This window comes from Monodelphis domestica, chromosome 1 (genome assembly GCF_027887165.1).
Source record: "Monodelphis domestica isolate mMonDom1 chromosome 1, mMonDom1.pri, whole genome shotgun sequence".
Taxonomy (NCBI): domain Eukaryota; kingdom Metazoa; phylum Chordata; class Mammalia; order Didelphimorphia; family Didelphidae; genus Monodelphis; species Monodelphis domestica.
The window spans coordinates 617,569,553-617,593,162 of NC_077227.1; the positions used below are offsets into that span (position 1 = coordinate 617,569,553).

A 23,610-nucleotide genomic window follows, 5' to 3' on the forward strand; every position below is an offset into this window, starting at 1 on the left:
AAAAAAACCATAACAAAGTTCATTTGGAAGAAAAAAAGATCAAGGCTATCCAGGGAAATAATGAAAAAAAAAATACAAAGGAAGGGGGCCATGCAGTACCAGATTTCAAACTATATTATAAAGCAGTGGTCATCAAAACAATTTGGTACTGACTAAGAGACAGAAAGGAGGATCAGTGGAATAGACTTAGGGTAAGTGACCCCAGAAAGATAGTCTATGACAAGCCCAAAGATCCCAGCTTTTGGAACAAAACCCCACTATTTGATAAAAACTGCTGGGAAAATTGGAATACAGTGTGGGAAAGATTAGGTTTGGATCAACAAGTTATACCCTACACCAAGATAAACTCAGAATGAGTGAATGACTTGAATATAAAGAAGGAAACAATAAGTAAATTATGTGAACACAAAATAGTATACATGTCAGATCTTTGGGAAGGGAAAGATTTTAAAACCAAGCAAGACCTAGAAAGAGCCACAAAATGTAAAATAAATCATTTGACTAGATCAAATTAAATAGTTTTGTATAAACAAAACCAATGTAACCAAAATCAGAAAGGAAATAACAAACTGGGAATCAATATTCATAACAAAAGCCTGTGACAAAGATAAAATTTCTCAAATTTACAAAGAATTAAATCAATTGTACAAAAAAAAAAATCAAGCCAATCCCCAAAGGATAAATGGGCAAGGGACATGAATAAGCAATTTTCATGTAAATAAATTAAAACCATTTATAAGCACATGAAAAAATGTTCTAAATCTCTTATAATCATAGAGATGTAAATCAAAACAACTCTGAGGTACCACCTCACACCTAGCAGATTGGCTCAAAGGACAGCAACAGAAAGTATTTAATGCTGGAGGGGATGTGGCAAAGTCAGGACATTAATTCATTGCTGGTGAAGTTGTGAATTGATCTAACCATTCTGGAGGGCAATTTGGAACTATGCACAAAAGGTGCTAAAAGATTGTCTACCCTTTGCCCCAGCCAAAGCACTGCTGGGTTTGTACCCTAAAGAGATAAGAAGGAAAAAGTCTTGTATAAGAATATTCATAGCTGATTTCTTTGTGGTGGCAAAAAATTGGAAAATGAGGGGATGCCCTTCAATTGGGGAATGGCTGAACAATTTGTGTTATATGTTGGTGATGGAATACTATTGTGCTCAAAGGAATAATAAAGTTGAGGTATTCCATGGGGACTGGAAAAACCTCCAGGAACTGATGCAGAGTGAAAGGAGCAGAACCAGGATGACAATGTACACAGAGACTGATACACTGTGGTACGATCGAATTTAATGGACTTCTCCATTAGTAGCAATGCAATGTCCCTGAACAATCTGGAGGAATCTATGAGAAATAAACCACTACCCACATTCAGAGGTAAAACTGTGGGAGTTAAAACACTGAAAAAAAGCAAGTGCTTGACTACAGGGGTCGAGACTCTAAATGAACATCCTAGTGCAAATACCAACAACATGGAAATAGGTTCGGATCAAGGACAAATGTAATACCAGTGGAATTATGCATCAGCTATAGGAGGGGTGGTGGGAAGGGAGGGAGGAATAGAAAATGATTTTTGTATACAAGGAATGTTTGAAATTGACCAAATAAAAATTTTATTCATTTAAAAATGTATAAAGGGTGAAACAAACAGAATCAAGCAAACATTATATATAGTAATAGAATTATTTTTTGAAGAATAACTTGTGTATGTTCACCTCCAGAGAAAAAACTGATAAATAGGAATAAGTAAAGCATCGTTTTATATATACATATATCTTTTTTGTTAAATCATGCCTTCTCTAGTAGAGGAAGGGAGGCAGCTAACTGGATATTGTAATGTAACAAACAAAAAAATATTTTTAAAAAGGAGTTTTTGAACTTACTGAATGAATGGCACTGAAAGTTCACATGACTTATGATTTTTCTTTTTACAAAACTGTGAAGTTTCAAAAATGTGAGTTTTCTAGAATCAGTAACATTTTGAAATGTAGACTGTTTCAACTCAATCAATATTATCTTAGTTATTTATTTTATAATAAAATATTCTACAGCCTTATCCATTTAAACCTTCTTCAAAATTATTTTTATTTCCCCTTTAGAAAAGTGTCCTCTTAGGATGAATTTAAGAACCTGGAAAAGATTAGTTCAAAGAAGAGAAGTCTTAGCATAGACATCATCTTCAATCTAAAATACAAGAAATGCTATGTTCCAGACAAACTAAACTTGTTCTTTTATTCTCTTCCTTCCTTCCTTCCTTTCCTCCTTTCTTTCCTGTTACATATCTAGGAAGTGTCTGAGGCCAGATCTGAACCTAGAACCTTCTGTAGGGGGGCTTTACTCTCAATCCACTGAGCCATCTACTTGCCCCAAACTATACTTGTTTTGACTGAGTTCCAAAAGGGTGAACTAAAATCAGCGAATTGACTTACAGGAAAACAGATTCCAATTTGAGCTGAGAAAAAACCATTAACTCATTCAGTTATTCTGTGGATTAGAACTGTCCCAATATGAAAGGATTTGTTTTATATCATTAAATTCCATGTCATATTAAGTATTTCACAAAAAAACCCAACTTGATTAGTAGATGCTTTTTGCTATCCTCGACAACACTGATATTTTGACTATAAATTACAGTGTTCACTTAATGTGAATATTGAAGTATGGGCAACTTGAGGTGGGCTCAGAGACAATGGATATGTTGTCATATGCAGCTGTGTGATTCAGTCACACTGATAGAGGAATGGGAGGGGTGATAGGCCTGCCAATAGCCTATCTGGATTCCTTCCCAAAGTTCAATAAAGAGTGAGCCAGGAAGCTCTCAATGATGACAATGACATTTACGAAGGATATAGATGCTACTGTACTAAATGGTCCTGTGATACACTACTCAAAAGCAATGTTTTATTCTTTTTTTCAAAACATTTACTTGCTGATGTAGGATAAGTAGCTTCCTGTGTGTGGTGCCAAATTGGCATCCCCATGAATCAAATTACCTATAACCTCTACCCTCACAGAATTTATATTTTTCATGCAGGGGAGATATGTCAGAGTCACTTAAAAAGAGCCATTAGCCCTCATGTGTGGTTAGATAATGCCATGTTATGTTGAGCTACATAAAATGTAACCATAAAAGTGTATGGGATTTTCTTTGTCACATCATTCTTCGCTCAATAATTTGGGGGCTATGCAGATAGTATGTAAAGATATAAACACACAGGAAGGGGGTAGGTGGCATTAGTTATTAGTTTTGACTATCAGAAGAAGCTTCCTTTTCTGATTGATGATATTTTGTTATCATCAGTATTTCTTCTTCTCCTATGGTAGATATTATTTTATAAATAAATATATTTATTTCTTCCTAGCAGCCTTAAATCTACTCACAACAGTCCTTGATAGAATTTATGGAAATACAATGATATGCAAATTAACTACAGTAAACTAGCTACTAATTCTCTGTTTTTAGAATGTCTTCACTATTAATAGGAAGCCCTGCTATACACATTGAGATAGGAGAAGGAAAACCTGCCCACAAAATTATATTCATAATTACTCTTATGTATTCATAATTCCTCACCTACAACATCATTATCGTCATTATCTCCTTTAATATAAGTTCTTTAAAGATAGAGATAGTCCCTATCTTTTTAGAACTTATATCATATTAAAGGAGATAATGATGATATATTTCTTTAAAGGTAGGGACTATCTCTTCTTTGGTATGTGTATCTCTAGGGTTTAGCAAAATGCTTATTTACTTCCTAAGGGTCAGTTAATAAGAGTTTAATAAATGTAATTTCATTTATTCATCATTAAATAATATTTTATAGTGATTTCAAATTTGCAATGCATTTTATACAAATTCAAGTTAGCTGAAAAACTGAAATGTGTATAGAAATCTAGTCTAAATAAAGAGAAGTGATAGAAACTGGATATCACAAACAAAAGATAGAAAAAAAAGAGAGCGGTCAAGTCTGAGAGTAAGATTTAGAAAAGAAGCTTCAGGGAATGTACTCTGGATTTTGCCTGTGAGTACAGTGCCCCTTCCTGTCTAGGGATTACTTCCTTCTCTGCTCCCCTATCTACAATTAATCCCCTGTCCCACCATAAATCATTTATAAAATTCATTTCATAAATTGAGAATATTACTCATTTTAAATTGTGTTTTTTAATATGGGAATTAGCATATTTTGGTTACATATACTGTTGATTTTCCCTAATTATTAATTTTGTTATTTGGCAGCGTAAAGAGGTGGACTGCACTGAGAGAGATAAGCAAGTTAATGCCTATCATGGAGATATTTGTATTTTGTTCCATTTGGAGCATCTCCACTGTTCTGTGGAAGCTTATTTTTTATCCCTACATTGACAGTTTATCAGGGTCATTATGTTAGCATTTTCTAAACTTGAATTCTCAAGTTAATACCCCTTCAGCTTCAAAGTCACCACAACTCAGAAAGCTCTAGGTTAAAACAACTTCATTTTAAAAGACTGTATATTTTATTTCTTCCTAGCAGCTTTAAATCCACTCACAGCAGTCTCTGGCAAAATTTATGGGAATACAATAATATGTCAATTAACTACGGTCAAATAGCTACTAATTCTGTGTCTTTAGAATGTCTTCATTATTAATGGAAAGCCTTGCCATACACACAGAGATAGGAGAAGGAAAACTAAAAGGAAAGCCCTCCCATTCTTAATTATATTCATAATTTCTCTTACAGATTCATAATTTCATCACCTAGAACTTCTAGTTCATGGATCAACTCTGACCTATTTCAGCAAGGGGAAAATGTCCATGTAATTACAAATCAGTCAGCAAAAAGTCTACAGGGCTAACAAAAAAGACTAGACTCCGGCAATGTGCCTAATTGTGTATTTGTTTTTCATGCAGGTGTGGCACCTTCTAATTCAGCTTAAATTCTTACTTGCTGTTAAACATATTCTGATAAGGAAAGGTAGCATTGCCTGTGTGTCTGGAGCTCCACCAACAGGGTACGAAAGAAGGGTGAGATTTTTATATGGCCATTTTTCCAGAGGTAAGTATTCAAGGAATAAATTGTGTGTGGCAAGGGTCAGGCTTCATGGGGTCAGCTAGAGAGATGAAGTTTTCTTTTATGTGTGTTTTGCATTTGAAATAAATTTAAATCCAATATTCCCCCCCCCCCTTTTTTTAGTCTTAACTTAACTTAACCCTCTGAAGTCATGACCCTAATGACCAAACCTTCTTCCTGAAATGACTGTTTCTTAGCCTACTTTGTAGAATCATCACCTCTTCCCCACCACATATTCAGAAGTATATGTAGGAGTCTGTTTTCTAAGGCTTCTTCTTTTTTTCCGTCAGATTCTCTCTCTTGGTGATCTTATTTGCCCCTATATGTTCAGTTATCTCTATGAAGATGACATCCTTGTCTAAAAGGAGGCATCTTTTTATCACTCTTGCTCCTTCAGAGTCAATTAATTGTCATATTCTTGATTCTGTCTTTATAATCTTTTTTTTTCCATTCTCTCCCAACCATTACCTTCCTTCCATAGATATAGCTACTCATGTAGTTAAGACCCTCATTACTTCCTATTTGGATGAATGTAATGGCTTCATAACTGGTCTCTCTTCCTTTTCCTCTCCAATCTATCCTCCACATAACTATTAATCAACATTCTTAAAACACAGATCTGATGAGAAACTGTTTGAATTTAAAAAAATAAGCTCTTAGGTTTGTCATTTGAAGTTCTTCATCACATTTCATCTTTTTTGCACATAGCCAAACTAACTTCCCTGTAGTTCCTTATAGATGGCTCTTTTCTTCTTCTCCCCCAAGTTTTTGTTGTGATTTGTCCCTAGAATGTTCTCACTCTTCACTTCTTAAAGATGTTCTTCCCTTGTTATTATCGTGTTATTTTTAGCAAGTGGCAAATTTATAGATCATGGCAGGAAGGAATTTCTCAAGAGTATATTGTCTCATAATATTTGTATTCCAGTGTCAGACTCAGCTTTGTAGAGTCCCATTGCTTGGCTATTTTTCATTGTTATAAGGGAAGATTTAGTTGGAGAAGAGATAGGTGAAGGAAATGATTATTGGGAAAAAATTCAAGACCTCAATAAAACTTTTAAAAATGGATAAAAAACTTCAGGCTACTCAAGATGACTTTATGAAAACAGAAACAACCAAACCTGTACCTTTTATTTTTTGAGTTTGAAAATAAAATAATAAATAAATAAATGCACTTAAAAGCAAGATTCAGTTCTGGGTTGGAAGCTGCACATATCTAGAAATGCCATGACAGAAAGAAAAGTGAATAATAAAATTCATTTTAAAAAGAAAAGAAATATTAAAATAGAATATTAGATTTAGTTATAAATTGTACTTGTGATGATTTGTACAGCATTCAAGGCACCACAATAGGAATTCATTAAGGCATTATGATGTACCAGTCAGTGTGCTAATCACTGCAAATAATACAAAGACCATTCCCATTTTGACATATTCTCAAGTCTTTCCCTGTATGATACTCACTTTAGCCAAAGAACCAAAGAATCTTAGACTAGCTGTTTTGACACCATTTCTTCACATTGAAGCGCAGTTTTTGGAGCTTCTAGCCTTCCCTTTTTATGCTATTTATTTAGTTTCATTTTTCCACATTCCTAGTATTCAGTGAACTCATGAGGAAGGTCTTATTCACTTCTGACACTGAAGTCGACAATCACTTAGAGTAAACCTTATAACCTCTAGCTCATAAGATTTTGTAAAAATGGAGACTTGAATCCAGGACTTCAATCCCCAGAAGTCCTTGCTCCACTTCCCCAGAATGCTTTGTAATATCACTGAATTCTCAGCTGGGTTGAGATTGAGATGGGGTATTTATCCTGATTGGAAAGGCTTTTGGCTCTCTTTTCTTTCCTGTTTCTGCTTGCAAGCAGATGGGTCTTTCATGATGTAGGTGAGGTTGTGTCTAGGCCTCTCTGGGCCTAGACACGTGGTTTCTTATTCTGTAATTTTCTTTAATCCTTAACCTTTAATAAACCTCTAAAAATATAATATTCCTTGCAGAGAGAAGCTAATTTCTACTTGTCTCAGTTCACCTAAATTTTAACTCTTACAATTTGCTATGAGAAGAAATCTTAGTGGCTATCTAATCGTAGGATTATAAGGTGATGAATTCAGAACCAAGAAGCATCTAAGAGTATCTTGTCCAACTTCCTTATGAGTAAACAGACCCAGAGACTTTAGGCACTTTTCTCATAGAAGCATTATAAGTGGCAGTTGTTAGATTAGAACTCAGGCCTTTGGTTGCTTAATGAAGTGATCTTTCAACTTTCTCGTGGTAGTTAATTAATGCATTTCTTCTTTAAGAAAGGGTACATTTATTTTTAAAATAAATTTTATTGATCTCTTTTATCTCTATATCATGATGTTTCTAGACATACCCAGCTTCTAACCCAGTATTGAATCGTGTTTTAGATTTTTTTCTAAATTATTATTTTATCTTCAAAGATTAGAACTATTTTTCCCCATTCTAGTTTCTCAGATTTTAGTTTCCCTTTAGTTATATTTTCCTTATTTGTATATCTATATGTGTATATTTTAAATGAAGATTACTGGAACAGAGAATAATGCCTAGGTACAGTCCAGTATAGACAAAGGAATGAAATTAATTTTAGAATTTAATACAGTGTTGGTTGACAATGGGTAGGGAAAGGAAGGAGCTTCCCATTTTGTATCTTGCATAACACCATGTAGGCCAACCCTATCCCATCTACTTTTGATTTTCACTCTGATGACATTCCCTCAGAACCTCAGGAAATCAGGAGGTTCCAATAAAAGATTAGGAGGTGGACCAGGTACAAAAAGGTAACTGTGAATTTCTTTATTCTTTTGCCCTGCCCGTAGGGTACCACTATCCCCTTAAATATCCCAGGGGATGTTCCATGGCTTTGAAGACAATGCAATCTGAGTTAGATCTATAACCCTTAGGTTGAAAGGAATAGAAACGGGCATTTATCACAAAATTTCATTTAGGATATTTAGAGCCATTTTTCCCTTTTAGCTTTCAAACAAAATATACAATAGGGTAAAGTGAAAGGAGTGAAGAAGGAAAGGAATATCTGAACGTTTAATAGGGAACAAAAAAGAAAAACTAATTGGAAAATAATTTGGCCTCTGCTCAAATAACAACATGCCAACCCCCAGCCAAAGGAAATGTATGGTCCTTTCACAGTGGTTGGTATTCAATTAGCACTCCCCTATTGTGGATTGGTTGGACTGTCAAGGGAATAAATCATTCACATGCTCTTCTAAGGGCTCACTGTGTTACCTCTACCATTTCATCAATCTTCTCATCAGCTTTGTCATTACCCATCTCAGAGATTTCTCACCTTTTCAGGAACCCTGCATGATTCTGAACTCATGAAGTATTTGGCCACTATCATCTCAGCTATTAAATGTCAGAATCACACATCTCAAACTGTGTGTCAAGGCGCTGTATTTTCACAGCAATGAACCCATTACCTTTTTTCTTATAAAGCATGCTCTCTGGTCATCAGAAATTGTATGCTGGAAGGCCTGGGAGCTCAGTTCGATTGTGTCTGTATGCGTGCCTTTGAAAAGAATGTCTATGGCTAGATATACTCATTTGCTGCAGCTTGCTAGTCAGTCCACCCCCCAAACTCATTCAAATAATTTCTGCTATTCTTTTCAGGCTGATCCAGGAGGCAGAATGAGACAAGAAGATAGAACAGAGGATCCAATTTCATTAGTATTCACAGTTTTGTCAAAAGAGAATTGTGGATCTCTCAATTTTACTCTGATCAGCAGGATTTTTCATATGCCCTGAGAGATATGGCGAAGGAAAGAGGGACACAAAATGCAAAAGAATGCATCCTTGCAAGCTTCATAGGTCAAGTGATAAGGTCATCTTCTCTATATACCTCCCCTTGCCCCGACACATTACTGATGAGGAAATTGGTACTAAGAGTTGGAGTGACTTGCCTAATGCTTGCAACTAATAAGTAGCAAAGAAGGAAATTGAATACAGTTTCCTTGACTCTAAACCCAACTTTGTTCATCATACTACCTTGTTAGATTTGTGTTTGGTAATAAATAATATTGGAAAGACCCAATGGGCTTGGAGTGAGAAGGCCTGTGTTCAAGTTGTGACTCTGATACTTCCTAGCCTATGTGACTATGAGGAGTTGTTACCTGCCTGAGTCTGTTTACATTGATCTGTAAAATTGGGGTGCTGGATATACCTCCAGACCCCTGATTAAGCCAAGGGAATAAGGCTTGGCCCCAGGGTGTTGAAGCTTAGTGAAGACTGATACCTACCCATAATGATATCCCCATCATCCTCAAAAGGCACTAGTTTTCCAGTGATATCTTTCCAACAGTGGACTAGCCTTAATATTAATGGTGTATAAAGTGTTCTGTGGTATGTGCTTTATTTTCTTGGTAGCCAAAGCCTAGATAATTCCCTTCCTCCTATTTCTACCATACCATGCTCCAAATGCAACAGTTTCTGGTTACATCTCTATAGATAACAAGGGTGTTCTATAGATTAAATCAGAAAATGCCTTTGAATGTGTTCTGTAGAGAGCAATATACATTTTAAGTAATATTATTGGTAAGTTCCTAAATTTCTTAGAAAGAACTTTAATCCTAAAACTGAAATTTTAAAATGCTAACTCTCCAGAAAGCAAGTTTGCTACCATGTAGTTCAATATATCCAATATTTACTTATTTTCTTCTTTGTTGTTGTTGTGTTTTTTTGCACTGAATGTGATGATTTTATTGATGGTACACAATATAGGATTCTATGCCCCCTTCCTACAGGGGTGTTTTGGGGCAAGAATGTGAATGAGGCATAGGATTCCCAGTATAGGGGAACATGTTACAAATGTGGGTTCCCCAGTGGTGGAATTCCACTTTTTTGGCTGGAGATGAAGATTCAAGGCTTTCCACTTACTCCTTAGAGGCAATTTAAGCCATGAGGTCTACTGCATGGTTGCTCTAACCATACTTGTTGCCATACCAAGAAATGAGTTTGAAAAAATGGTCATTGGGGGCAGTATCATTGCCAGCATCAAAAGTAGAAGACTAGCTGTTGCTATTAAAATTACAGAATACAACCTGTTTTTTTTTGTTTGTTTGTTTGTTTTTTGTTTTTGTTTTTGGTATAGCCCAAGACACCTTTCAAGGTTCCCTCTGATGCTTGTTTTAACCACCTTCTTGATATCATATTTGGCAACTTTCTCCAAGAAGCAAATTAGATCCACAATATATACACTGGGAGGAGGAACATGAAAGACCCTGCCTGTGAGCTTCCCATTCAGTTCAGGTATGACCATGCCTACAGCTTTAGCAGAGGAAGAAGGGATGATATTTTGGAAAGTACCATGCTCATCACACCACAGCTTTCCAGAGGAGCCTTCCTTGTCTTCTTGGTAGCTGTAATGGTGAGGACTGTGGTTATGAGTCCTTCTGCAATGCTGATATTGTCATGGATGACCTTGTCCAAGGGAGCCAAGCAGTTGGTTGTGCAGGAAGCATTGCTGATGATCTTGAGGGAATTATTATATTTTTCATGCTTCACTCCCATCATGAACACCTGGGCACCAGCAGAAAGGGCTACTTGGCTCTACCTTTTAAGGGAAGCTCAACCTTTTCCATGGTAATAAACATGCCAGTGTACGCTACAAAATACTCAGTTCTAATATGTTCCCATTTAATATTGATGGGATCCCACTCTTGAAAGATGGTAATGGCTTTTCCATTGATTACCAGTTTTCCATTCTCAGCCTTTACAGTGTCCTCGAACTTGTCCTGCATGGACTCATATTGGAACATATAAGCCATGTAGCTGAGGTCAAAGAAGGGGTCGTTGATGGTCATAACATCTATTCCACCAGTGCTGAATAATGACATGGTCACCAGCAGTCCTATATGGCCACATTTGTTGACTCTGACCTTCCCCATCTTTTCTCAGGGATGTGACTACAGCAGAGGTTCCTAGTGTTTTAAAACTTCAGGGGAAATCTCTCTCTCCAAACATTTGAAGACTTGAAAATGTTGGAGTCAGGGTCACTTTCTGCCATGGAATCCTACCATGATCTGAGTACCTATAATAGCCACCTCAGCTTCAGGGGATGCACTAGCAAGATCCCTAGCCCTGCTGCCCAGGTAAAGCTCTGCCATTCAAGAACTTTATCCTTCCAGAGGAGGGAGAAGTAGAGTGGAAAAATAATGTAAATAAAATGGGCACCATTGACTATTGAATGGGTGAATAAAGCTGCATTTTAGAAATGTTATATAATATTATTGAATAGATAGCCCATCAATTGAAGCATGTCTAACAAGTTGCAACATCTCACTCTAAAGGCATATTATTTCACTGTAAAAAGCATCAAAGGTGAGTTAGGAGAAACAAGGTAAAACTTGTATGAAGTGTGAATAGCAAGAAAAACACAATAATTATTAATGTCAGTTAAAACAACATCATAAAGGAACTGGTAACATGAAATACAGTGACTATTATCCAGGCAGACAAATAAAGAGATATGTTTCCTCCATAACAGGAAGGGAGGCACAGGTATATAATACTGTAAATGCTGTCAGATGCAATTGTGTGATAACAGTTTTTGCTTAACTATTTTTCTTCATTGCAACAGAGACCTATGGTGGTGACAAAAAGAAGAAGAAAAAAACAGATACATGATTAACAGATAAGAAGACAAAATGTCATAGACTGGCCTAATACAAATTCATCTCCATGAGATAAAAAAGTATAAACTACAAATAACTGTAGAAGAGCCACTTGGCATTTGGGATAGGTAACAGCAATTCTTCCCAATGCCTGGAAATTTAGAAATTCCAGAGCAATTAGGAATACTGGATGAGAAAGAGATACCTGCCACTCTTTTAATTGCCTCCCAGATTCTTCTAGATCCAGTTATGGAAGTAATGAAAAGAGATATTCTGTCTAAGTTTCTGTCCCCAAAGAAGAAAAAATGCAATTATCAGGCCCCCAAAGTGCAGGTTTCTAAGGGGAATGGTCTGCTCTCAGTGTCAGATAGAATTTTAAGTCACATTTTGTCTTTTATATATTCCTATTGGTCCAGTAATAATATTTTCTTTTATAAAGCGATGGCATGCAAAATAATTTAAAAATGTATTTAACTTAATGTTTAATCACAGTCCAGATTGACATTTTAAAAAGTTTCTTTGATGTTCCACTGGAAAAATTTGTTATCTGTTCTTAATAAGAGATTCCAAAGCTTTTGGGTGGCCCAAGACCACTTAAGTGATTCATATGTAATGATGGGATGAAATGGTGTGCCTGATAGAATTTTTTAATTATATATTTACTAACATTTATAAACATGCTTTGGGATGTGTATTTATCTTTACCCTCTATGAAAACCTCTGGTCAACTGGCAGTAGAGAATATCAATTCTATTTTTTCCTCTTAAATTTCATTTCAAATCCTAAATTCTCAGTTGGGAAAAGGGAAGGTTCCTGTTTACTGCATCTAATCAAAAAGGCTTAAAATCACTTGGAAGCTGGGACCACCACAATACCATCAAAAAACCTAAAGCATCAAGTAACACTTACCAGAAAGGGCATTTTAGCGAGTGTAAATGAACCAGCAACATACAGGTTATGTCACACTGAATTAAAGACTTTACTGGAAAAACCTTTTTTTAGGAAAAGGAACTTTTTTGATCTAGTTGAATCCATGTCTTGGGGGGGGGAATGATAATTATACAACTAGAAAGGCATCTGATGAATCCACCCAACCTCTAAATCCTCAAAAGTAACACATCATTCAGATAAATTCTGAAGCTCTAAGCAGAGTGCCTGGCAGATAGTAAGTACTTAATAAATTATTTCTAACTTGATATCCTAGCATATCTCATCTTATACTAATGACATTGAGATTTGAATATTTTATTGCAGAGCATAGGTAGTATCTGTTAAATAAATTACTTATGAAGAAATGAACAAATGAGCCAGTGCCCACTAACTGTGATGTGAATGTCCAAACTATGTCCTAGAGTCCCTTCTCTTTTTGTGCTATACAATCTGATTTCCTTTTTACATCAATTCTAATGGCTTCAATTATCATCTCTAGGGAGAGTTTCCCCAAATTAATATATCCAGTCCTAGTTTTTGCTGAGCAATAGTTATGTATCTTCAATAGTTTCTTGCATGTGGTATCTCAGAAACAAAAAGTTGAAAACAGAACTTATTCTTTTTGCCCCAATTCTCCCCTTTCCGAACTTCTCTAATTTGAGGGCACCACCATATCTACAAAGGGTAAGATTCTCAGCATTATTCTCGACCATTCATGATCATTCAACCTACATTTCAAATCAATTAATCAATTATCAGACCTCTTTATTTCTACCTAAAGAACATGTCACCTTTAAATTAGCTTCTCTCAATTCATAGAGCCACAATCCTAATGCTGGTCAGATGTTCATCACTTCTACTAATCTTCCTGCCTTAACCCCTGCATTCCAATCCATTCTCCACTCAGTTGGCAAGTTGTTTATTTGTGTTTTATAAGTATAGTTCTGCCTGTGTCATGCCCCTTATTCATTGATTCACTATGATCTCCAGGATCAAAAATAAAATCCTCTATAATTTAAAGATCTTCATCATGTTTCCCTAATGCTACCACAGTCCAGTCTGCCTTCATTTTTCTCTACTTGATATTGGATTATCTACAATTCTCTGAATATGACAATCCATTACCAGACTTTGTGCTTTTGCACTGGCTGCCCCACATTCTAGAAAGATTCTGCCCCCCCCCCCCACTACCTCCACCTTTTTTCTCTGCTTCTTTCAAGACTTAGCCTTAATCTTGTCTTTTGTGGATAGCCTGACCTTATCTCAAATGCCTTCCTTTTCAGATTAATTTGTTTTGTGTGTATCTTGTATATAGTTATTTATATTATTTATATATTGATTCATTAGAATTCATATTCTCAGAGGACAGGGAGTTCTTTTAGATTATTTTTTGATTGCTTTCTTTCTTTGTATTTCTATTGTTTGGAATATGGTACTTGCTAAGTGGTAAGCACTTAATAAATGTTTGTGGAATGAATGAATAAATGTATATTATGGATGTTAATATTAAAAGATCAGAATTACCATTTAATAATTTTCCTATTATGGAAACAAAGATGATTACTCTTAAAGTGCTTTTAGAAAAATAAGGTTAGACATAAAAAGAAATAAACTCTATCCACATACTCCAAGGTGTGATAAAAAGATTCCTATCCAGGGAAAAAATCTATCAGCTAGAAAAAAAACCTCATAGAAGGGGTTTTGAGAAATACCCTCATGCCCAGAAAGAATTAATTTGCCTTACACGAATGAACAATTTATCCCCAAAAGCTATTTTGTAAGTCCAAATCACCGTGGCTTTTGTTAACTATAAATTCACTAAAATAAAGACATAAGATTAGAAAATTTGAGATGATTATTTTATATCTGGCTACTATAATTGCCCTCGTTATAATTTAATTGAATAATTTTTTAGCATTCCCCTTTTATAAATGCACCTAATGTATAGAGGCTCCTGAGCACATGAGCTCATATAATAATAAATAGAAATACTAAATTAGAAAGCCATAACAATCCACCAAAACAAAAGGCAAAAGCTTAATAAATGTAGGAGAACATAAAAATAAAATAACTACAACCTATATTTCACATGGACTAGAGTTTCAGACTAAAGTGTGTATATACATTATCAATTTCATCTAGTTGTCATTCTAGATTAAAAGGATCACTGGAAAAAAAGAAAGATGAATATAGAGGCAGCAGGACATACCATTTAACTTGGAGTAAAGAAGAAATGGGATGCAACTAGCTGGGAGAGCACTGGACCAAGAGACAGAAAAACCTGAGTTCAAATCTATACTCAGATATTCACTTGCTATGTGATCCTAGACAAGTCACTTAATCCCTGTTAGCCTTAATCCACTGGAAAAGGAAATAGAAAACCACTCCAGTATCTTTACCAAAAAATAATCTCATATGGTATCACAAAGAGTTGGACAGACCTGAATGATTGAACAAGAAGGAAGAAATGAGTTTCAATCCTGCATTCAGTACAGCAGAGCCCCTGAAATAATTTGAAAATTTACCGCAGATGGCTAAACCCTCAGATATAAAGGAACTCCTGCTGATCCCCTTATATTTATATGCTCTCTCCTCCTGCTCTTGGGATGCTCTATAGCTCCCCCTCAAAAAAAAAAAAAACTAAACTAAAAATGAAAGTGGAAGCAGAAGAGAACTGATTGACTGTAGACTGATGCTGCCCCAGGTGGTCTTCCTGCACTTTGGGGACAAACCCAGCACTTTTGGTTGACCTTGGCTAATTGAAACTATGGAAAAATGAAACCTAAGGGTGGGTGGGTGGGTAATATACATATTTGCTGGAAATAAACTACCTTTCAACCTCAATTTCCTCATCTATTAAATGGGTATCCATGCCTGAAGATGCCAGTCCTTAGGATACAATAGAAGTCCAGAACTAGTCAGTTAGGATGACTGGCTCTACAGCAAAGCTTTGGTGCCATTGGGAACAGAGTACTAAGCTGGGAGTAAGCAGACCTCAATTGAAATTTGTCCTCAGATATTTATCAAATGTGTGACCCTGTTCAAGTCCCTTAAGCCTTAATTACCTCAGTGTCCTTAGCCATTGAAAAGGAATAATATTATTTCTTCAGCTGTAAAAAAGGAATAATAATATCAACCTATCTCCCAGGTTGTATTGAGGATAATATGCCTGGCACATAACAGGGGCTTTACAGATACCCCTTTCCTTGTTATTTTCTTTGATTTAATGCAAATAACACTTCATTGAAAGTCAGGAAGCCTGAAGAAATGTCCAACCTCTACCATTATGTGACATCAGGTAAATAATTTCACCTGCCTGATAAGCTTCAGTTTCTACAGCAATAAAATAGGTATTACTGCTGTTCCACTAACTTTCACATGGTTGTCATAATGTTATTTTCCAAAACAAGCAAAAATGGGATCAAGTATGCTCTCCAGTTAATTGCATGATTGAAGACAGGACCTGCTGCAGAGAATCTTTGGTACAATCCTGCCTCTGAAGAATCAAATTGCAGATGATCTGAGGAAGGGACAATAGAGGTGTTGTTGCCATAGGTGGACTTTAACATATTATCATGCATGATTTGCAAAAGAGAAATAGTAAAAAAGATATAAGGTGAAATGTGCAATTGGAAAGAGACAGTGGGAGGATATATTGGACAATATTGGATTTGCAGTTAGAAAGACCTGAATTCAAATACTACCAACACCAACCTTTAAGATATTTATGGGGGGTAGTTAGGTGGCTCAGTGGATTAAGAGTCAGGCATAGAGATGAGAGGTCCTGAGTTCAAATATGACCTCAGATACCTTGGGCAAGTCACTTAAACGCCCATTGCCTATCCTTTACCTCTTTTCTACCTTGGAATCAATATGTCATATTGATTCTAAGATAGAAGGTAAGGGAATTATTTTTAAAGATCTAGATTAAGTTAGGCAAGTCACTTAATCTTATTGAACTTTTAGTATCTCTCTAAGACTAAAAAGTAAGAATAATGGTTGCAGCCAATGTCAAGAGAACTTGTTACTTTGGGAGTACCCACATTGATGAAATAAAAAAATCTTATGTCATCTTTCCTATTCTCCATAAGCTTTCAAAGACCAGAGATTGTAGTTCAACAATCACACTTGCCAATTCTTTCAGTACCCTATGATTTAGTTTCTATAAATAGGACTTTTTCCCTTGAAGTTATCAAAGCAGAGATGTATCATTTAATTATCTCCTTATCTTGGATATCCATTCCTTGACAGAGACTGTATAAGTACTGGAATATTAGTAATGTGTAGAAAGAGTTGATATGAGTCAGGAAGACCTCTTTTCAAGTCCTACCACTAAAATATATTGGCTGTGTAAACCTCTCAGTATCCTAAATGCTTTTCAAAAACTAAGTAACAGGACATTTGTTGAGGGAGTTTCCTCAAAGGAAAAGTCCCTGTATTTTATAGAGATATTTATAAAGATGGAATGACAGACACACAGACAAACAGATAGGTAGATAGGTAGATGGATAAAATGGATGGGTGGATAGATGGATGGATATATATATATATATATATATATATATATATATATATATAGAGAGAGAGAGAGAGAGAGAGAGAGAGAGAGAGAGAAAGAGAGAGAGAGAGAGAGAGAGAGAGAGAAATATACACACATGTATTTATGTATATGTGTCTATTCTTTATTGGTCTTCTTTGTTCTCTGCAATCCAAAACTCATTCTCCTTGGCAAAGATAAACAAAGTAAAACAGGCTGAGTAAATCTGCTCAACTGCTATCTGTTACATTTGATCATTGTTTCATTTATCATAATCAGCTGTCCTATTGATGTGATGCCAGAAAAGAAGGTGGACTGATTCTATATAAAAAGCAAGGGATCACAGATAGATAGCACTAGTGCTGTGCTAGCATCCATGAAATATTATTAGCATTAGCATTATTTCCTGGCACTCCTTCAAGCTTTTTACTATGCTAAGGTCCCAGCCTTGTCCCGAACCTGAGGTTTAGTTGGATTCCCAACAGGAATGGAAGCCTGGCTGGCAAGGCTGCTAGATCCATCTGTTTCAGTGAGATTTTATTATCAACATTCCCTTGGACTGCCCTCTCCAAACAGAATCACACTATCAGCTCTGCCTTACCACAGAGATCTCAGGGCTTCCAGGAAATGCAAAGGTTTCTTCAGAAAAATTCACTCTCCTTGAATACAAGTACTACTTGTACTGTTTTTGCCATTCTTTGTATCTGCAACACTTAGCACAGGGCCTGACACATAATAAACACTCAAAAAAATGCTTACTTACTCCTAAATTTACTGAGGATTCAGAACCCCTATAGCATTAAGATTAAATAAAAGCTTCCATTTTGCAATGTTTCAGATTAGGAGGAATTCTTCCAGGAAAATCAACAAAAACCCTTTAGCTTGATAAACTGGTATGTTCAATCAATATGGGCTTTGTCTGCTCTGTTTATCTGCCTCTCTCCTGAAAAGCCATGGGATCATCACAGGGGACAGTCTGGTCCCTACAGTAGCTTATTTTTCTGGAAAAGGAAGTAACTGGTGTGTTTTGAAAAAATATATGGCAGAGCTACAGGGACAGTTTCACATCTGTCTGAGCCCTAGCTGACAAGATTTCCCCACAGCAGGAGAACCATTTAATTCTATCAAAATGGAGAGATGCTTCCCCCACCACCTCCTGAGTTTAGCTAGATGGCAGTGGCACAACTACTGATTTTCATTTCAATCAGAGTTGTGCAAGATCATTGCCTAATTAGAATAGCAAAAAAGAAAAGGAAAAAAAATCATTTTTCGCCTACCCAGGAAAAAGGGAATACTGTAATCTATTAAACAAATAATTTTCATTCACCAAAATGGCCCCTTGAATTTCTATTGGCACCACTTTCCCTGTTATACTCTTTACAATCTATCCAGCAATATTTTTGATGGAAATCCATATGTATAGAGGTTTATTTTCTATTCATAAAAAGAATCACAACAGCCTAAGGAATGGGACACATGATCTCTTCTGGGTAAATTATATATTTATTTTTAAAAACCAACCTCAGAAAGTTTGGTTGTATTTAAACTACCATAGCATAAAAATCATAAAAGCCTCATTGATACCAGCAGAATGTAGTGGTCTAGCTAAACTAAGCTGGTTTGGAGTTTTAGTAATGGTTCTAAAGATGTCTCCCCATGGACCACACTCATAGGAAGACTAAGTTATTATTAGTAAGTCTGGGATTAACTTGTTAAAGAATTTTCTATGGCCTGAATGTCCTGCTGTGATAGAGACACAGTTATTGCTTGTTACTGCATTAATAGCAGTGACACAAAAGACAGAAATTAAGGCAGAGGACATAGTATAGAGAATGAGTTATTAAAGATCATCTGGTTAAATATCTCACTTCACATGTGCAAACTGAAGCCCAAAGAAGTAAAATAACTTCAGAGTTATCTTCAGGGTCAGAAAATTAGCAGAACTAAAATTAGAATCTGAGTCTCTTTGTTCTTAATTCAAGATTGCACTACTCCTTAAACATTTTCTTTTTTGGAAGAAAATGCCTCCCAATTCAGGAAATCCAAATATCCATTGTGAAGTTTCCGATAAGAAAAATACATAGTAGGGGGCAGCTGGGTAGCTCAGTGGATTGAGAGCCAGGCCTAGAGATGGGAGGTCCTAGGTTCAAATCTGGCCTCAGACACTTCTCAGCTGTGTGACCCTGGGCAAGTCACTTGACCCCCATTGCCTAGCCCTTACCACTCTTCGGCCTTGGAGCCAATACATAGTATTGACTCCAAGATGGAAGGTAAGGGTTTAAAAAAAAAAAAAAGAAAAATACATAGCTTCCAATACTGTAAATTCTTCAAGGGAAACATGGCCATTATTCTCACACTTAAATTACATGTGTTCAGTTCATAATATCAATTTATTTACAATAATTCTACTGACTGTAACATTATCAAAACTTATTTAGATGCTCAATCATTAGAAAGGACAAAGGATGGCATATGTATGATTTGGTTATCTGAGAAGTATCCCAAAGGGGGCTGGTAGAGACCCCTGCTCAACTCTATTCTAAGGCTGTTGACCAAAACCTTATGAAGGCGACATCCTTCACTAAAACCAGAAATTCATGTATATTCTTTGGGGAGGACTATCCAGGCACTATGGAGTTATTTGGGTTTGGCCTTTATGGTACTTTCTCTGAATTTTGTTCTGGTCCATAGCACTGAGTAAATCAATTGCATGCCTGTAGGAAAGTAACATAATGAGATGAAATTTAAAGAATTTAAAGAAAATGAATTATTTGATTTAGAGATGTAATTAGAAATAAAATGCTACATTTTTTCTTTTACTTAAATGTGTATAAATGTTTAGATCTTGAGTTGAAGTGTCAATATAATGGCTAGGTCTATTCTATTTGTCTCCAAAGAGAGCAACACATTTCTTTTGGCTTGAAACAACTCCAAATCCATATTCAATGTAGAAAAAAATATAAAAGGTCAATAAAGAATCATAGGATCTCAGAAATAGAAGGGGCTTTGGAAGCAGTGTGGTCCAACTAATACCTAAATAGGAATCTTTTATATATAAACTAGTAGTTATCCAAGTCTAATTTGAAAATTTCATTGCTGGGGAATTTAGTACTTAATCAAAGCAACCAATTCCTTTGTTTTTAATTAGACCTAATTATTTTTTTTTAACATCAGACTGACAACCCCTCATGAACTTTTATCCATTTTTATTTTCTTTATTCTATGGAGCTAAATAGCAAAAGTTCAAATTATCGTGCTTGGAACAGTCCTCGAAATACTTGAAAACAGAAATCTTCTTTTCTCCATCCTTCCAGTTCTTCTCTCCTCCAGACTATATATTCCTAATTATTTCATTGATCCATATTTGGCCTGGTTTTGAAATGCCTCACTTTCCCAGGATTTGTCTCCTGAATGCCTTACAGCTTAAGAATATTTCTTGTAAACTTCCAGGTAATCATGGTTGCAATCTAAATGCCACATGCTTCTTCTCCCCGGCACCAAACAACATAGACTACATCAAAGGAGCATAAAAATCACCTTTGGAGGAACAGAAGGACACCCCAGTACTCCCAGTACTCCACAGAGACGAAGGTACGTGGGGTTTGAACATTTCCACACTATAATAAGAAGGAGGGAAAGCTTGCACAGAAACGTGAACTGAGCCACCCTTCCCCCCCCTCTTCCCCCACCAAACCAGAGTGAGCTACCTGAGCGCTCACCAGGACAGCGAGTGAGTGGGGAACATCTATGTCTGGGGGGGGGACACTCCAGGGTCCTTGGGATCTGGGGACTGCCAGGAAAAAACGTTTCAGGGTGGTTTCATGGGAGAATCCTGCACTGAGCACAGGGGGCCCACAGAGCCGTACTTGGGCCGTTTGCACTGAACATCTGGGCAGAGCTAAACACCAGTGGTGGACCACGTGCTGATTATCTGGGTGGAGCTGAACACCTGGGCAGTTTGGCTGTGATCAGGGGCCCAGCGCTCTAAGAAAACTCGGAGGCTGGGACTACTAGTCTGAGGCAACCTAAATTCACAGAAAAACCGCCCATATCACCCAGACCCCAGACCAAAAAGGAAAGGGGAATAAAACCACCAAAGGGATGGCTCACATGGCCCAAAATCAAGCCTCCAAGAAGAAAGAGAAAAAGGTGACTATTGAAAACTTTTATGGTGGAAGTACCCAAGGAAAAGAGGAGAATGAGGAGAAAATCCAAAAAAAATCAGAACATGCCTCCCAAAATGGAAACTATCAACAAGCTCTGGAAGATCTCAAACTGGAACTTATCCAAAAGATGGAAACCTGGAAAGAAAAATGGAAGAAAGAGATCAGCAGTCTGACAGATAAGACTGCTCAATTGGAAAAAGAGCTCAAAGCATCCAATAGAAGGGCAGACAAAGCTGAAAAGCAAAATCAGCCCCTAACGACCAGAATTAAGCAACTCGAAGAAAGTGAGATCATAAAACAGCAAGAATCAATAAAGCAAAGCCAAAAAATTAATGAATTAGAAGAAAACATAAAATATCTCACTGAGAAGGTCACAGATCTGGAAAACATAGGGAGAAGAGAAAACCTCCGAATTATCGGTCTCCCAGAAAAACCAAAGATAAACAATAAACTTGATATTATTCTACAGGAGATTAAAAAAGAAAATTGCCCCCATGTTCTGGAGCAAGGGGGAAAAATAGAAATAGAAAGGATTCATAGAACACCCTCTATACTAAATCCCCAAAAGACAACCCCTAGGAATGTAATTGCCAAATTCAAGATCTTCCAAGAAAAGGAGAAAATCCTACAAGAAGCCAAGAAGAGGAGCTTCAGACATAGGGGGGCTCCCATAAGGATCACACATGACTTAGCGGCTAACACACTAAGAGACCGCAAAACATGGAACACGATATTTAGAAAGGTAAGAGAGCTGGGTCTCCAACCAAGAATCAACTACTCAGCAAAACTGACTATATACTTCCAGGGGAAAGTATGAGCATTCAACAAAATAGAAGATTTCCAAGCATTTGCTAAGAAAAGACCAGAACTTAGTGGAAAATTAGATATCCAAGCACAGAAAGCAAGAGAAACATGAAAAGGTAAATATGAAAGAAAGGGAAAAGGAGATAAATCTTATCTCTTTCTTTAAGTCAAACTCTCTTCTATAAGGACTACATTTACATCAAATTATATATATTAATATGTGGGGAAAATGTTTTGTGTAACTCTCAAAAATTGTATGCATCATAAGAGTAGTTAGAAGAAACATGCATAGGGAAAGATTGGGGCATTAAGAAGATTTGGGGAAAGTGGGGGCAAAGAAAGGAAAAGGGAGGGGGGGAACCATCAGTAATACTAAGATTTACTTCAAGAAATAGGGGGGGACTCAATAGAATAATCTTTCCCATATAAAGATACACATGGGAAAGGGGAGGGGAAGAACTCTCGTATGAGGAGAGGAAGAGAGCGTGAAGTGGAATTACTTAAACCTTACTCTCAGTGAAATCAAATCTGAGAGGGAAGAACATCTAGATCCAGTGGGATTCTGAATTCTATTTTATCCAACAGGGCAAGAAAGAAAGGAAAATTAAGGAGGGGGCAGGAGGAGGGAGTATAAAAAGGGAGGGAAGGAGAGGGGGAGGGAAAGGGAGCATAAAAAGGGAGGGGCTAAAAAGGGAAGCATCTCAAGGGAGGGGACTAGGGGGACTGACCTAATGTAAATCACTGGTTCAAAAGGAGATATCTAAAGAAGAAAGGTCAGAACTAGGGGAAGATATCAAAATGCCAGCGAATCCACAAATGACAATCATAACTTTGAATGTGAATGGGATGAACTCACCCATAAAACATAGACAAATAGCAGATTGGATTAAATTCCCAATCCTACCATTTGTTGTCTTCAAGAAACACATATGAGGCGGGTTGACATTCACAAGGTTAGAATTAAAGGTTGGAGTAAGACCTTTTGGGCCTCAACTGATAGAAAGGAGGCAGGAGTTGCAATCATGATATCTGACAAAGCCAAAGCAAAAGGGATAGGGAAGGTAAATATCTTCTGCTAAAAGGGAATATAGACAATGAGGAAATATCACTAATCAACATGTATGCACCAATTGGTATAGCATCCAAATTTTTAATAGAGAAACTAGGAGACTTGAAGGAGGAAACAGACAGTAAAACCATATTAGTGGGAGACTTGAACCAACCACTATCAAATTTAGATAAATAAAACCAAAAAATAAACAAGAAAGAGGTAAAAGAGGTGAATGAAATCTCAGAAAAATTAGAGTTAATAGACATATGGAGAAAAATAAATAGGGACAAAAAGGAATACACCTTCTTTTCAGCACCACATGGCATATTCACAAAAATAGGTCATACACTATGGCACTCAAATGCAGAAAAGCAGAAATAATAAATGCAGTCTTTTAAGATCACAAGGCAATAAAACTATTGAT

The 23,610-nt window shown here is 36.4% G+C and overlaps 1 protein-coding gene and 1 long non-coding RNA gene across 9 annotated transcripts in view; one reads left to right on the forward strand and one right to left on the reverse strand.

Moving 5' to 3' along the window:
* LOC130458362 (uncharacterized) overlaps positions 1 to 14,473 on the forward strand; it is a 43,428-nt gene extending 28,955 nt beyond the window's left edge. For 5 of the 8 annotated variants that reach the window (XR_008917599.1, XR_008917602.1, XR_008917596.1 and 2 more), the window contains 2 exons: positions 4,897 to 5,041; positions 8,700 to 14,473. This is a non-coding gene — a long non-coding RNA (uncharacterized LOC130458362). The remainder of the gene's footprint in view (positions 1 to 4,896; positions 5,042 to 8,699) is intronic. The other 3 variants (XR_008917601.1, XR_008917603.1, XR_008917604.1) reach the window with 3 other exon arrangements.
* The window catches only part of MACROD2 (mono-ADP ribosylhydrolase 2), a 2,426,984-nt gene that overhangs the window by 647,045 nt on the left and 1,756,329 nt on the right, over positions 1 to 23,610 (reverse strand). The window lies entirely within an intron of this gene.